This window comes from Lynx canadensis, chromosome E1 (assembly GCF_007474595.2).
Source record: "Lynx canadensis isolate LIC74 chromosome E1, mLynCan4.pri.v2, whole genome shotgun sequence".
In the NCBI taxonomy this organism is placed as follows: Eukaryota; Metazoa; Chordata; class Mammalia; order Carnivora; family Felidae; genus Lynx; species Lynx canadensis.
Window position 1 is genome coordinate 32,009,634 of NC_044316.2, and position 15,322 is coordinate 32,024,955.

Below are 15,322 nucleotides of genomic sequence, written 5' to 3' on the forward strand. Positions count from 1 at the left end.
TGTGAGATCATGACTTGTGCTGAAATCAAGACCAGAAGCTCAAGCATCTGAGCTATCCATGTGCCCCTAACTTTCTTTTTCTTCAGGATTTGTATGAATTTTGCATTTTATTTCTCCTTCATTCAATTCCAATAAGTAAAATTTTTTAGACATTCACACATTGGATCTAATTTTTGGAACTTAAGTGTAAAAGTTTTTCATGGGGGTAACTCGTCTTTCTACTTATTGCCCACTAGTTATGCCCTTTCTTATTATAATTCATTCATTCACTCATTTATTCATTTATGCTTCTCTTCTATTCTTAATGGATTTTGCTACTATTTCCCTTATTTTGTTGGGCTTTCAAATAATCACTTTTTAACTTTGTGGATTCCATTATGGATCTTTATTTTTTATTTTATTCCACTTTGCTCATATCTTTAATATGTCTTTACTGGATTTCTGTGCATTTATATTGTATTATCCCTCACATCTCAGTCCAGATATTTAAATTTACCATTTTTAGGCTGTCTTCTCTTTTAATATAGACACTGAATGCTATGAATTTCCCTCTATGTTATGCTTGAATGCGTATCATGATTACTTAACTTACCTGAAAATGATAACCATTATTTTTAAAACACAATTTTGCTAGGTGCAGAATTCCAGGTTGATAGTGACTTTCTCTCAAATTTCAAATATTGGATTTCATTGTCTACTTGTTTCTTTTTTGCTATCAAGAAGTCAGTTGTCAGTTTTATTGTCATTGCTTTGTTGGTGATCTGATTTTCTGTTATTTATTGATCTTCTTTGGCTTTAAGGTTAAATCTTCTCTTTGTCTTTGGGGCTTTGCAGTTTTAGTGGAATATTTTTTGGAATGATTTTTTTCCCATTTATTTTGCTTATGTATGTTGTAATCTTATTATGTCCATTTATCTTTGATAAATGTACTTTATTAGTTTAAAACAAATGAACTCAACATCTCTTCATATATTGCTTCTTTACTATGTTCTTCTGGTACTTTATGATAGTGACTGGATGTTTTTATTCTGCATGTTTTCATTTTTATATTTTACATTGTTTTGACTCTCGATGCATTTTTGGATATTAATCATTTGTGGTCTAGTTAAAAATTTCTCTTTTTACCTTAACTCACATAGTTTTCACCCATCCATCTAGTATTTCATACTAAAAATCATATTTATTCCAAAAATTATGTTTGATTTTGTTTTCACATATCTTCAGTTATTCATTGTAGACCCTTTCTGCTTCACTAGTTTTGGTATTTCTTCTCATATTTTAACATATCCTTAATCCATTTATTTTATATTTTAATCTGAAATTAGTTGTATTCTACATCAGCTTGTAGATATTCTAAGTCAGTTTATTTGTTTTCCTGCTGAATCTCACTCACATTGGCTTGTTTCCTTGTTTTTTTTTTCAGATTTTTTTTTTATTGTTAATGAAAATTTGGTTCCCTTGAACTCATGGGAATTCCTGCAGCCTCTCATCCCTTTGCTTCTTCCCAGATCTATGGTGCTACAACTAAGGTAGGGGCCATTTTCATGGCCTTTGCCCCCTACCCCCAGTTTACTGGAGAAGAAAGAATTTTAAATATAGTTCTACCATCTTGCCAGTGATTTACAGCTCAGTCTTTAGATAACAGTATGTACTATATAAATATTTACCCTCAGAATCACCTAACTTTTTGCACGGCAATACTTGTTTCCTGCTCAGATACCATTCCCCACCCCTTTTTGGACGGAGAGTTGATCATTTCCTTTATTTCCTGCCAGTCATAATATGTGATAAAATTCTTCTTCCTATAGGGTCTCATTCCACATCTGAAGCAAAAGAGACTTTCGAAAGTGCAAGATCTTTAATTATTCACTTTTTTAGAGAATCTATTCTTAAATTGCTTTTTTTTAAATGTTTATTTATTTTTGAGAGAGACAGAGAGAGAAGGAGTCACAGAATCCAAAGCAGGGTCCAGGCTCTGAGCTGTCAGCACAGAGCCCAACGCAGGGCTCGAACTCGGGAACCAGGAGACCATGACCTGAGCCGAAGCTGGACGCTCAACTGACTGAGCCACCCAGGTGCCCTGAGAATCTATTCTCTTCTAGTATACACAATCAACTCCTGGCTGTTTAGATTAGATTCTTCTTTACTGAATCTTAAATAAGTTACAAGATTTTCACTAAAGATTTAGACATAGAATTTGTTCTAAAAATGTTTTAGTTAATATTTCAGTTTTGAGAGCAGAGGATTTCACTTTTTTTTCAACCTCATTTACTGATACTAAAAGTTTTTTAAGAATTGTATTTCAATTAATTAGTTTTATATTATCTTTGACTAGGGCAAATTGATTTTTATTCTTAAGGCAATATAAATAGTTGTAACTTTTTGTTCTATATCATGTTAAAATTATTGAAACAGAAGAAAATTAGACTTTATGGCTGGGTGTTATGTGTTAAAGGGCAATGGAGGAGTTAAATTAAATATCATATAAAATATAGGTTGCCTTTTCTTCACTTCAGTGCTCATGGATTTGCTGGTATAAAACTTCATGGAGATATATATTTTGTGGATTTTATACTTCCTTTTTAAAATCCTCTTGCTAAATCTACAAGCATGTGCATTAGCTCCTACAAAGAACAGAATCAATGTGGACCATATAAATTATAGCATCTGATAATAGCCTGATATGTTGGCACTCTATCATTCTTTTATCTAATTCTACCTTTGAAGAAAGTCAATTATCTTGGTGCTGAAATATTTGATCAAAGCTAAATTTGTTTTTCTGGCCCTGTAAAGCACACAGCATTTAGGCTGTAACTGTGGCTAAATATTTGTGCGCCGAAAATATTTTAAAAAGGTATCCAGATACTTGAATTAAGTAAAATACCCAGATTTTTAGAAATTTTAGTCTCATTAAACTCTCAAAATTAGTATTTTCTCTTTTTTGGGGGGGGCAGTTTTCAATCTTAACCCCATTACTGAATACATTTTGAGCCTGTAAGGAGATAATACCACCTCAGAATGACTTCCATTTGTCTCTTACTGATATTAGAATTTTGAATCAGGACATAAATTGTAGCTGCTTAAAATTTCCCTGTAGATAAAAATAATCAGGTAAGAATGTCTCAATCACACAGAAACCACACTGATTCATGATTTCATAATGTAAACATGGCCATGAACTGTTTCTAATAACTTTACAGTAGCATTCTACTTGTCCACAACCAGGATTTCCAGAAAACAAAAACAAAAACAAAACAAAATGTCTTAAAGTATTCCACACTTAAATACTACTGGAGTTGAAAGCTCTAAAATACTTGTTAATTATTTTCCATCGTAAGAAAGGTGATAAGCAATTTGGAATCATAAGAATCCCTAACAAATCCATATTAACTGAGAGAATGAATTATAAGACATCATTTAAGACAGGTGATTACATTTTTTTCAAGAATCACAGTTGCTTAAACCACTTATGAATTATTAAGCTGAGGTTTTGCCTTAGGAATTAGATTTCCATGTGGAATATTTATTTGTCTATAAATAATTTATATGCTATAATTCCAAAATGCAGTATACAAGAAGTGGACATTCCCTATATAAATTGATTGATCCTATTAATTTGCTTGGATAATACTCATTTCTAAAATGAGGGAAGAGCGTGTGTGTGTGTGTATAAAATTTAGTACAGTCTTGGACAAACAATTGTAGATGCTGAAATAATGGCATTAGAATCAATATGTTATGTCATATCTCTGTTCGTGTCTTTTAATGATAACCTACCCCAGAATCTATAGATTGACAAGAGCTGTTTCTGAATTCATTACCGTAGGTTTTGTGATGCTATCTTCCCAGAATGAGAATTTTCAGTCTTACTTCCTATTGTCTCTTGTACTGATACTGATTTTTTGGAAGACTTTCCAACAGACTTCTATAACTTTTTGCCTTAACTTTTTCAACATACTTTTCTTAATCTTTGGTGTTTTTCAGGTCTTTCCAGTTTATCAAATTCCTAATCTTGAACCTAACTGCTTTGCTCCTCCATTATACTGTGTTTCTGTGTATTCTGTCTTCATACTCTCTCTCTTCATTTTTGTTTTTTAAAAAGAAATATCTTGGGGTGCCTGGCTGGCTCGGTCAGAGGAGCATGTGACTTGATCTCAGATCAGGGTTGTGAGTTCAAGTCCCACATTGGGTGGAGAGATTACAAAAAACACAAACTTTTTAAAGAAAAAAATACCTTGATAAATTTGAGGCATGATCTAGGACAACTGGTTTTACATCTAAGGAATTTAACTCCTTTATTCATAAAGTGATAGAATTGGATTAGTTTTTACCAGAATTCTACTTTGTTTTGTCCCTTAAGCTTTTCAAATAATTTTGTCTTATAATTTCCACTTGTTTTTACAAGTATGTTGTGTAGTTTGCAATTAAGATATATATATCTTAAATTATAAGTATGTATCATAAATATATATATCTTAAATATATATATCTTAAATATATATATATATAATATATATACCTTAAATATATATGTCTAAATATATATCTTAAATACATATATATATGTATATATTTATTTGGCACACAATGTTAAATTGGTTTCAAGAACACAAAATAGTGATTTCACAGTGTATTTAACCTGTGCTCACCACAAGTGTAGCTACTATCTGTTATCACACAATGCTGCTGTAGTACCATTGACTATATTCCCTAGGCTGTACTTTTTTTTTTTTTTCTTTTTTAAGGGGGTGGGTGGAGAGGGGAAGAGAGGCAAAGAGAGAGAATCTTAAGCAGGTTCCACTCTCAGCACAGAGCCCAATGCAGGGCTTGATCCCATGACCCTGGAATCAGACACTGGCCAAAATCAAGAGTTGGATGCTCAACGGACTGAGCCACCCATGTGTCCCCCCTTTGCTATACTTTTTATTCCTATACTTTTTATTCCTGTGACTTATTCCACAGCTGGAAGTCTGTACCTCCCACTCACCTTCACCCATTTGCCCATCTCCCACCCATAGCCTTCTGGCAACCATCAGTTTGTTCTCTGTATTTATGAGACTGTTTCTACTTTTTTGTTTCTTTATTCATTTGTTTTGTTTTTTTTTTAGATTCCACATTTAAGTGAAGTCGTATAGTGTTTGTGTTTCTCTGTCTTTTCCATCCATGTTTTTGCAAATGGCAAGATTTCATTCTTTTTTATGGCTAAATTATATATATATGTATATATATAAATGACATTTATATTATGTCTACTTTATGCATTCACCTATGCAAGAACAGTGGGTTGCTTCCATATCTTGACTGTTGTGAATCATGTTGCAGTAAACATAGGAGTGCATGTGTCTTTTTGAATTAGTGTTTTCACTTTCTTTGAGTAAATGTCCTGTATTGGAACTAATGGATCATATGGTAGATGCATTTTTGATTTTCTGAGGAATGTCCATACTGTTTTCCACAGTGTCTGCACCAGTTTGCATTCCTACCAACAGTGCAGAGGGTTCTTTTTTCTCCACATCCTTGCCAACACTCGTACCTGTTATTTCTTGTTTTTAATTCTAGCTATTCTTACAGGGGTGAGGTGATATTTGATTGTAATTTTGATTTGCATTTCTCTGATAATTAGTGATGTTGAGCATCTTTTCATGTGGCTGTATGCCATATGTATGTCTTCTTTGGCAAAATGTCTATTCAGGTCCTCTGTCCATTTTGTAATTGGATTATTTTGGGGGTTTGGTGTTGAGTTAAAACATAGTCTAAGTTTACATTTTTGAGCCTACCTGCAATTTCTTTGCAATATGGAATTCACTTAAATAAGCCTTTTAGTAAATGTTCTTGTTTCAACCAAGAAAAACTATATTTTCAAAATAGTTATTTTCTTTATACTTACATAATTTTACTTTTAAAGAAGCTTTCTGCTGACCTGTTTTCTATTACGTTTAAGTTTTTGAGCCATTGCCCAAATGTATCTCTCCTTTCTATCATCACAATCTGATATGAGCTGCAACATTTAGAGTATTGAGGGCAATATTCATTCTCTGAGTATTTAAGGACCTTCTCATATCTTGGAGAAAGACAAAGTAATAAGAAATGATCAGTGAATTGAGAGGAACTTGGTTTCTAGGTGTGAGGGAAGCTTTTCCTGATCCAGTCAGAGAAATATGTGTACTACTTACTCCTTTGTTTACAAAGAAGCTTATCTTTTGACCTTGACTCCCAAGAAAGGAAATGATGCCCCAGAATGAGTCTTGCATCATTTCCATTCATTACCTTGTCCTCTAACTCATAATTCATTGCTTTATACCATCCATCTTCATGCAAAACCTGATCTCTTACACCACCTGAATTTGGCTACCTCCTTTCCCTTGTCATTGAGTCTAACAGTTCCAGATCAAGGTCACTTACTTGAATAGGTTCACAATGATCCTGAAAAGACCAGAGGTAAGACCTTCCAAATACTTAGTTATTTGTGGAAGGTCTTTCACATAATCAGATAATACTTTTTCTTTTCAAATTCATTTTCCTGTTATTATAATCCATACAATTTCCCCAGAGGTCATCTGTTATAAGTTTACTTTAACAGCTATCGTCCAACTATGTCACTAGTCAGAAGTTAAAAAAATTAGTTTAATATAAATGGCATGAAATAAGTCTCCTCCTTATAACGACAACACTGTAATTATTAGCACATTCTCATTATTGAGAGTTGCTTACTTTAGAACATTAGTCTCTTGTATTTAATCTGTCTGATGATGGTTAAATACGGTATGTTCATTAGCACTTGCACAAAAGCTTTCTAATAACACTTAATATGTTTTCTAAGTAAACCCTAATTACAAACTCTCACAGTGTGTGTCTAGTTTTGCCGACGCAGAGGATATTTAAAAAAAAATGTTTAGCATGATAAAAAGGAGGACTCTTTCAAAGCTTGCAGGGTATTTTGATAACCCCAGTTCTATAATGGCCAGGGAGCTCAGCATCATCTCTATGCATATAGTACTGTTTACAGAGATGTCATCATTTATACATTTTACTAAAATACAGTACAATGTGTATTTGAAACCTTCACACGGGATTAAAATACATCAAGTTTATTTTAAGATTAATCTAGCAAGGAGTATTGTCATTGTAAAGGATGAGTGGAACTAAGACCTATTTTAATGTTTTATGAAAACATTATTAAAGAATCCATCATTAGTTGCATTCTCCCTCAAGCCTCTAAGCTCAGTTAAAATACATTGAGCTTACTTTAAAATCAATAAAATATTTTAAAATGTTTTTTTTCCTGCCACAAAGCAAAAAACGGGATGTATTTATTTTAATCTCTCTTCATCACCAATGCCTAATCCATCATTTGGGCTCATGTACTCCCCCCAAAATATTATTTTGTTGAATAAATCAACATTTCAAAGTGCATGTTTCAATTATTTCCCAGACTGAATAAGAAAATCTTGCTCCATACTAGTTGATTTTTTGTATTGTTTTGTCTCTCATGGGTGGCTATTTGTTTTCCTACCTGATGTAGTGATCCATTTGCCCCTAAGTTGAGTCAGACTGGAAAACCACACAACTCAAGAAATCTCTAGAGACACAGAATAACATATGTGTATGATTTCACTCATATGAAGTATCTAAAATAGACAAAATCATAGAAATGGAAAGTAGATTATTACCAAGGGCTGGGGAGAGAGAAGGAGAATTAGTGTTTGATGAGTACAGGGCTTCAGTCTTGCAAGATGAAAAAGTTCTAGAGATATGTTGCAAACAATGTGAAAAACTTAACATGACTGAACTATACATTTAAAAATGGTTAAGATGATAAATTTAATGTCATGTGCTATTTACCTCAATTAGAGGAGAAAGGAAGGAAGGAGGAAGGGGAGGAGGGAAGGTAAGAATGAGGGAGGAAAGTAAGGAGGGATGGAGAGAAGGAAGGAAGGAACGAAGGAACGAAGGGAGGGAGGGAAGGAGGGACAGGGAGGAATGAAGGAAGGGAGGAAGGAAGGAAAGACAAGCTGTAGGGATTAACCACACCCTAACCATGGAAACTCTTTCTCATATTTTCTGCTTGTTGATTCCATTTTTTTAAATTTTTTTTAACGTTTATTTATTTTTGAGACAGAGAGAGACAGAGCATGAATGGGGGGGGGGTGGCGCAGAGAGAGAGGGAGACACAGAATCGGAAGCAGGCTCCAGGCTCTGAGCCATCAGCCCAGAGCCCGACGCGGGGCTTGAACTCACGGACCGCAGACCTGGGACTTGAGCTGAAGTCGGACGCTTAACCGACTGAGCCACCCAGGCGCCCCATTGTTGATTCCATTTTTATCTCATAGTCTACTGATTTTCTCTTTCATATACTCTTCATATTGTGTATCCACTTCATATGTGTATCCATAGTTTCTGTTGCCTTATGGTTCTGGCTTACCAAGATAATTCATAGACCCATTTCTGTCCACTGTCCTCTCTCTGGAATTTTTAGCTCTTGTTCTTAATGTCCTTTTTTTGTTTGTTTGTTTGTTTGTTTGTTTTTCTGGTTTGCCCAATACAATTCCAGAGAGAGAATATGGTAGTCTCAGTTCATTCTTTTCCACTAGTGCACATCAAATTTAGTTGCCTATGTCATTGAATAACTGTTCTTGGCAAACTCTGAGTCAGTAAACAGTGTTCAGGTGAAATGATTTGAGCTATTATCATAGCGCTGTCTCTTAAGCAGTGCAACATCTTAGAATATATTGTAGCTGGAGTGGGCCTTATAATTGACAGACTGAGTTCACCTGCTTTTATGTCCTTAGTCCTTGGCTTTCCCTTTTCAGTCAACTTTGTTTTCATCTTGTTCCCACAGTTTTGTTAATAACTCAATGCTTCCCACAAATAAATGTATTCTTCCTCAACTGTCCATTTGTTATTCTCCCTTTCACATATTTACAAACATTCACATAAAAGGTGTAAGTTCAAGGTAAAACAAAATGTGCATTGCTCACCTTCAGTATTATTTATAGTGTCTAACCTGGCACAGAGAATTCTTGGTAAATATTTGTCGAATATCTGTCCACTGCAAACACAAATATATTTTTGTGTCATTGAACACAAATATAATTGATAAGGAAGGCTTATATAGAAGAGGACCATGTTTTCTCTTTAATGTATAACAATCATTGGGATGATTTCTGGATTTATTTTACTCTTCTTGGTAACTAAGAGCTACCTGTAGAAAGTTTGCTGTTTCTTGCACTCATCTGTTAACATTATATATATATCTGTTTTTAGCTTTAAGGTCCACTGTTGCCAATTCAGACAAGTGAGAGATTTTTCTTATTTTTTATCTTTAAGTCAGTTAGCAATCAATGCCAGCATCCTCTCAACTCCACTAAATACCTCAAGAAAAATGTAGCCATTTTCTACTGAATCTATAAGTCCTACATAAAAGTAGTCTTTTTAATTTATAAAAGTGTTTTCAAAGTCTACTTGAGAGAAAGAAAGAACTGAATCTCTAGTCCTCATTCTCCCATAATTAAACATGTAAACTTGAACAAGCCATTTATCCTGTCTGCTCCCATTTATGGATTTGTAAAATGAGTCTCTGAAAGATTTTCACTGTTGACCTTTCCAGCAGGTGAAAAGACAAAAATCCTCTTATCTTGACTACCCAACATCAGTTTTGCTTGCAAATTATGGAATCCTTATCCACTTCCTAAAATCATTAATTTTCATTCTGGGCCAGGAGTCTGGACACATGTGAGATATGCAATTGCAAAGTATCAACTAAAAAAATTTAAACTAAATCCTTTTTCCTCTTATATTGACATTGAGAGGTATTCTTGCGGTATTATTAGTATACTGAGGTATCATTCAGACCTGTTCAAGAGAGACTCCTGTCCTCTTCGGTCTTCAATGTAAAAACACCTCTGCTCAGAGGCAGGCCCTCATTGTGCCCTGATACAATGTGCTCTGACAGGAAACACAGCTGGTTTTCCATCCATTCAGTGAAAGATATAACTGCCTCTCTGAGCTTCATCTCCTGTTAGATATTAATCCCCACTTCCACCTGGCAGAGATGAGACTTAACTTGGTTTATTTTTATGAGTGTTTAACACACTTTCCCTTTCAAGAGAATATTTCTACTTGGTCCCCTAGATAAATAATGAAAACACCAAGACGCATAATATAATATGTGCTTTGCTTACTAATAGTTCCTCAAAATTGAGTAAATGCAGCACATCTGGATGAGCTAAAGGCATTGTTTAACTTCTATGGTGACCTGTCATTCTAAATTCTGCATTTCAGTTGCTTTTATCTGTCATATCCCCTGCTCAATCTCTCTAAATGAGGTTCACTTTTCACCGTGGTCTCAAAAGCAATTTCCCATGGTTTCTCACAGACCCCCAGACTCCAAACATTATTAAGATTTTTCCATATACATTATAAAACTCTCTACAGCCTAACAGTGAATCATCATAATTTTGTTATGCCAAATCTGTAGGTGATAGAAACAATAAAAAGGAAACCCAGAAAAGACTCACACTACGTTTTAGCAAATGATTTCTGACCAGTTTGACAGCTCCATAAAGTTTTAAAAATGTGTCCGTTCTCTTCTTTTCACATCCTTTATCGTTGCTTTTTATCTTAAATAATGAGTAAATATAGTGAATACACTCCTTGATCCTCTACTCTGCCTGTGCTTGGGTATATTAACCCTATCAATTTGTAAATAGGTAACAAGATTAAAGAGAATTGGATACTCTTTTACGCAAAAGATCCTGCGTGATACCACAACCCTAACATAACCATTGTTTGCATTCTTGTGTTGGTTCCCTTCCAGACCCTATCTATATGAATAACTATTTTGAGTCTATAGGAGTAACACGGTAATCAATAGAATGTGCATATGTTTACTTGTGACTTCTTTACTGGACATAACATTGTATGTATGTTTTAAATTGTGTTATATTGATAATTGTCTTTTAAAATAGCTTTTAATTTCTTTGATTACTTTGACACAATTCTGATGAAGTGCTAGGCAAAACATATTACCTGTATATCTCAGTTAAATGCACATTTATTTCACTAAAATAAATTTAATAGTTTACAGATATCTTTTTAAGATTTATTATATACTGCTGAAAAGCCTTTTCTCTTGTTGCTTATTTAAGCATTTATTTCTTAATACTCTTGTGCACAATTCTGTACTTTCCTTTTATGTAATAACTATATTAAACTTCCACATTCTCTGAAATACCTTCCCAAGATTATTTGCTTTTTTAGTTGTGTCTGTTATCTTAGAACCATTTTACATTTTAAGTAGTTGATCAGGACTCTTTTAATTTTTAGTGACTCTTAGAAACAATAGTTTAATTTTATTTTGCCTACAACTTGTGTTAAATCTAAGACACTAAAGGACAAATGGCAGAATAGAGGGAACTAGGAGTTGCTATATCAAAATATCTTAATATCTAAGAAATGTGTTGAAACTAATGGCATAATTGAGTTCTTTTATTTTCTATTTTGAATTGCTACTTAATGATATCACTTCAGATATGGGTAACTGAAGACATTATTACTTCCTTACTGCAATTCAAGAAGTCATTTATATAAACTGATATTTGCATAAGCTTATGCTAATTAAAATTATTGCTTTAAGCCAAAGGAGTCCCGCCTAATGAGTGCCATTGTTTGGCGGAACACTAACATATCTCTCTTTGCAGTAGCCCATACAGAAAAACTGTGCCCATGCAAAAGCCTAAAGAACTCTATCCTATAGAATATTCCCACACCACCCCCCCCTCCCCAAAGCCAGGCTATGCATCTTAAATATACCCCCTGGCTAATGATATTTGTTAACTTTAAAAATAAACTGTCAGTCCTTTTACTATTAAAAGAATTGCAATTTGGGACACACAAGCCATGGAAAAACTGCAGCAAGTCCTGAGACCAAAGGACAGGAATTATCTTCTATAGAGGAGACGGGGGTCGTTGGGAGAGTCTACCATGACCAAAGTTTCCATTGGACTAAACTGGGAGTTTGAAGCATAGAGGCTTCTCATTGGCTGAAAAGGAAACTGGAGCCCAGAAATGCAAAATTATATTTCCCAAATCATCATTGATGACTACCTAAGGTGAGCCACATGCCCATAATATCCATATCACAACAACACTAATAAAACATTTCTCCAGAATGCCTGGCTGGCTCAGTGGGTTAAGCGTTGGACTCTTGGTTTTGGCTCAGGTCATGATGTTGTGATTCATCAGTGTGAGCCCTGGGTCAGCCTCCATGCTGACAGCACAGAGCCTGCTTGAAATTCTCTCTCTCTCTCTCTCTCTCTCTCTCTCTCTCTTTGCCATTCCCTCTGCCTCTCACCCCCTCTCTCTAAGTAGATGAATAAAGACACACTAAAAAAGATAAAACCCTTCTCCATACCCTCAAAATATACCCAAGAGGATAGAGATGCCCTGCAGAGTTTCCGGGAACTATTTATAGAATCACCCATAATTTGAATGAGTTTATATAGGAAATATCAGGGATTGACTGGGCAACATTTAAGAACATAAGTTGATCATATATTTCCTGAGTATTATTTCTTTCATTTGATTCATTTAATATCATTTTTATCAAACAAGTTTCTTTTCATTTTTGTTTTTATTTTATTTTTTTAATTTTTGAGAGAGGGAGAGAGAGAACATGAGCAGGGGAGAGTGGCAGAGGGAGAGAGGGTAGAGGAGAGAAAGAGAGAGACAGAGACAGAAAGTCTTAAGTGGGCTCTAGGCTCAGTGTGGAGCCTGATGTGGGGCTCGATCCCACAACCCTGGGACTATGACCTGAGCTGAAATCAAGAGTCTGGTGTTCAACTGACTGAGCCTCCCAGGCACCCCAAACAAGTTTCTTTTCTAATTGTCTAGAATGGTATTAATCCATTGGTGGTGGTGACCTGAGAATTTCTCCTTTAAACACTGTATCTCTTCCCATCAACACATAAACACATACACATCCTCCTGTGAATTTTTTTTTAATATCTCTGCTTCTTCCTTTTTCCATATCCTGACCCTTCATCCTCATCTACCGTCATTCTCGCCAGTCACAGAGCATCCCCAGCCTCTGCATCCACCTGGTCCTTATCCCACTTTCTTTCCTAAGAAGAGCTGGATTAGGAAATTCATCAATTTATGATTATAATAAATTCTTGGAGGTCTCTGTGTCTTAGCCAGTTTGGACTGTGACAGCCATGCCATAGACTGGGTGACTTAAACAACAAATATTTATTTCTCATAGTTCTGGAGGCTGGAAGTCTGAGATCAGAGTGCCAGCTGGTAAGGTTCTGGCAAAAGCCTTCTTCCTGGTCAACTTCTTATGGTGTCTACACATAGCAAAGAGACATCATCTCTCTAGTGTCTCCCCTTATAAGGCTTTCATGACATAATAATTTAATTACTGCCCAGGATGGCTATTCTTATCTCTTGGTTTTTATTCTCTCTGGTAAGCTAGCTGAACTCTGGTTGAGCTTTTTACTCTTAAGTGCATATCACCAAAATGTCCATTGTTGCTAAGAGCACACTTAGGCATGAAATCTCCCATCTTCTGTTTCAAATAATGTTAGGTCCTGGAGAGAGCTTCATATCTCTCTATTTTTTTTTTTTTTGCACTGCCTCTCCCCTTTGATCAGGAGGCGTGAGCTCCTGCACTAGAGCTGGGTAGGAGGACAGTAGCTTGTTTCTTTGAAGTGATACCCTTGATTTATTACCAGAGAACTGAGATGGGACAGTATCCTCTGGTCTTCTTGGCTTGCCTCTCCCAGTATGGAACGTCTGTTGTATGAGTGAGCTTTGACAAGGGCAGTAAGAGAAAATTCTTGGTTTGCCCCTGCTATGGTTAACTTCTGCCCTATAAATGGGGGATGGGTGAAGAAGGGAACCCTCAACTTTTTGGCCGTACTGAAACTTGGAGCTGGGTGTGGGGGATGAAAACTGCTGGCAGACCGCCCTTTTCAGTGAAATAGTCTATGCCTTGCCGGGGGGTTGAGGTAAAGGGAACCCTTTTTCTTGACCATATTTGGCTAAATTAGAGCTTCTGTTACCATGTAGAGTTGGGAACAGATTAAGGAGAAAACAGGTAACACTGACTCTCAATCTTCTTACTGAGATACAGATTTTCTTGAATGCATGTCATTTTCATTTGATGTATACCCTCAGAAACATTTCCACAGACTTTATTTAAAAAACAAAACAGTTTTTTTTTTTACCAGTTATGGCTGTTTCTTGGACAGTGGGTCCATGGAGTTTCTCATGCCACCATTCTGGAAGTTGCCCCTCTTTTCTTCCCCAAGAAGACCAATATCCTGAAGTTGTGTGCCCATTCAGTTTGTATGTTATAATTTATCAAATAGGTTAGAAGTGTGGGATGTCTGGTCTGTAATTCAGTTATGCTGCTGGAATCAGTTTGTGTTTTCAGTTATGTCAGGCTGCCGAAGCTGGGTTAGTGCCAGCATCTTTGAATTACCTAACTTTCTCAGGAAGTCCTTAGAATATTAGAGCAGGGAAAGATGTTAAATGTTAATTAATTTGACTGATTGGTTCTTGTAGCAATAAGGTATGAGAGTTTTAGTGACTTAGGATTAAAAGCTAGGTCTCTAAATTTCCATTCCATCTTGAGCCCTGTCTCCTATATTTTCCATTAGGATATTTCTCATCTTTTCAATAATATTACAAAGCTGAGGATAAAATTATGCCTTAAACACATAAATAATTCCTTACTCATTACTCTCCATCAAACACCTAACATGTATCTTTAACTCAAAAGGTTCTCAATCCATCTTGGTCAATTTGCTAAAACTCCAAAAGTCACCAGGATAAGTATTACATGCTGATTCCCAACTGCCACATAGATACTTATCATATGCATGTAGTTTTGGTTTTACAGGATTAAATGCAACAGATAGAATTTGATAATATGAAACACACAAGGTAACACACAAGGAGAACATTTCCCCAAATCCATTGGGTTGGAAAACAAAAGGGGCTGAGTTTTACGAGTTTTTGCAACCAGTGGGGCTTAACCTGGAGTTTTGAAGGTTGGCAGGCTTGGCTGGAATGGATCCCAGAGAGTACTGTCTTCCCTGCTCCTGGAGAAAGGGCAGGCAAGCAGCCTGGGGGCAGACAGCATGGAAGTGGTGATCTGAGGAACACCTGGGATGCATTGTGGGGAGATTGTTCTCTCATCTCAAAGGGCATCTCTGGGAGGCAGTGTTCACAACTGTGCCTCTCCAGGAACAGAGGAACTGGCGGGTGCCATTTCCCTCCCCTGTCCCTTACTATAAATGCAGAGCCACTGCTGGGA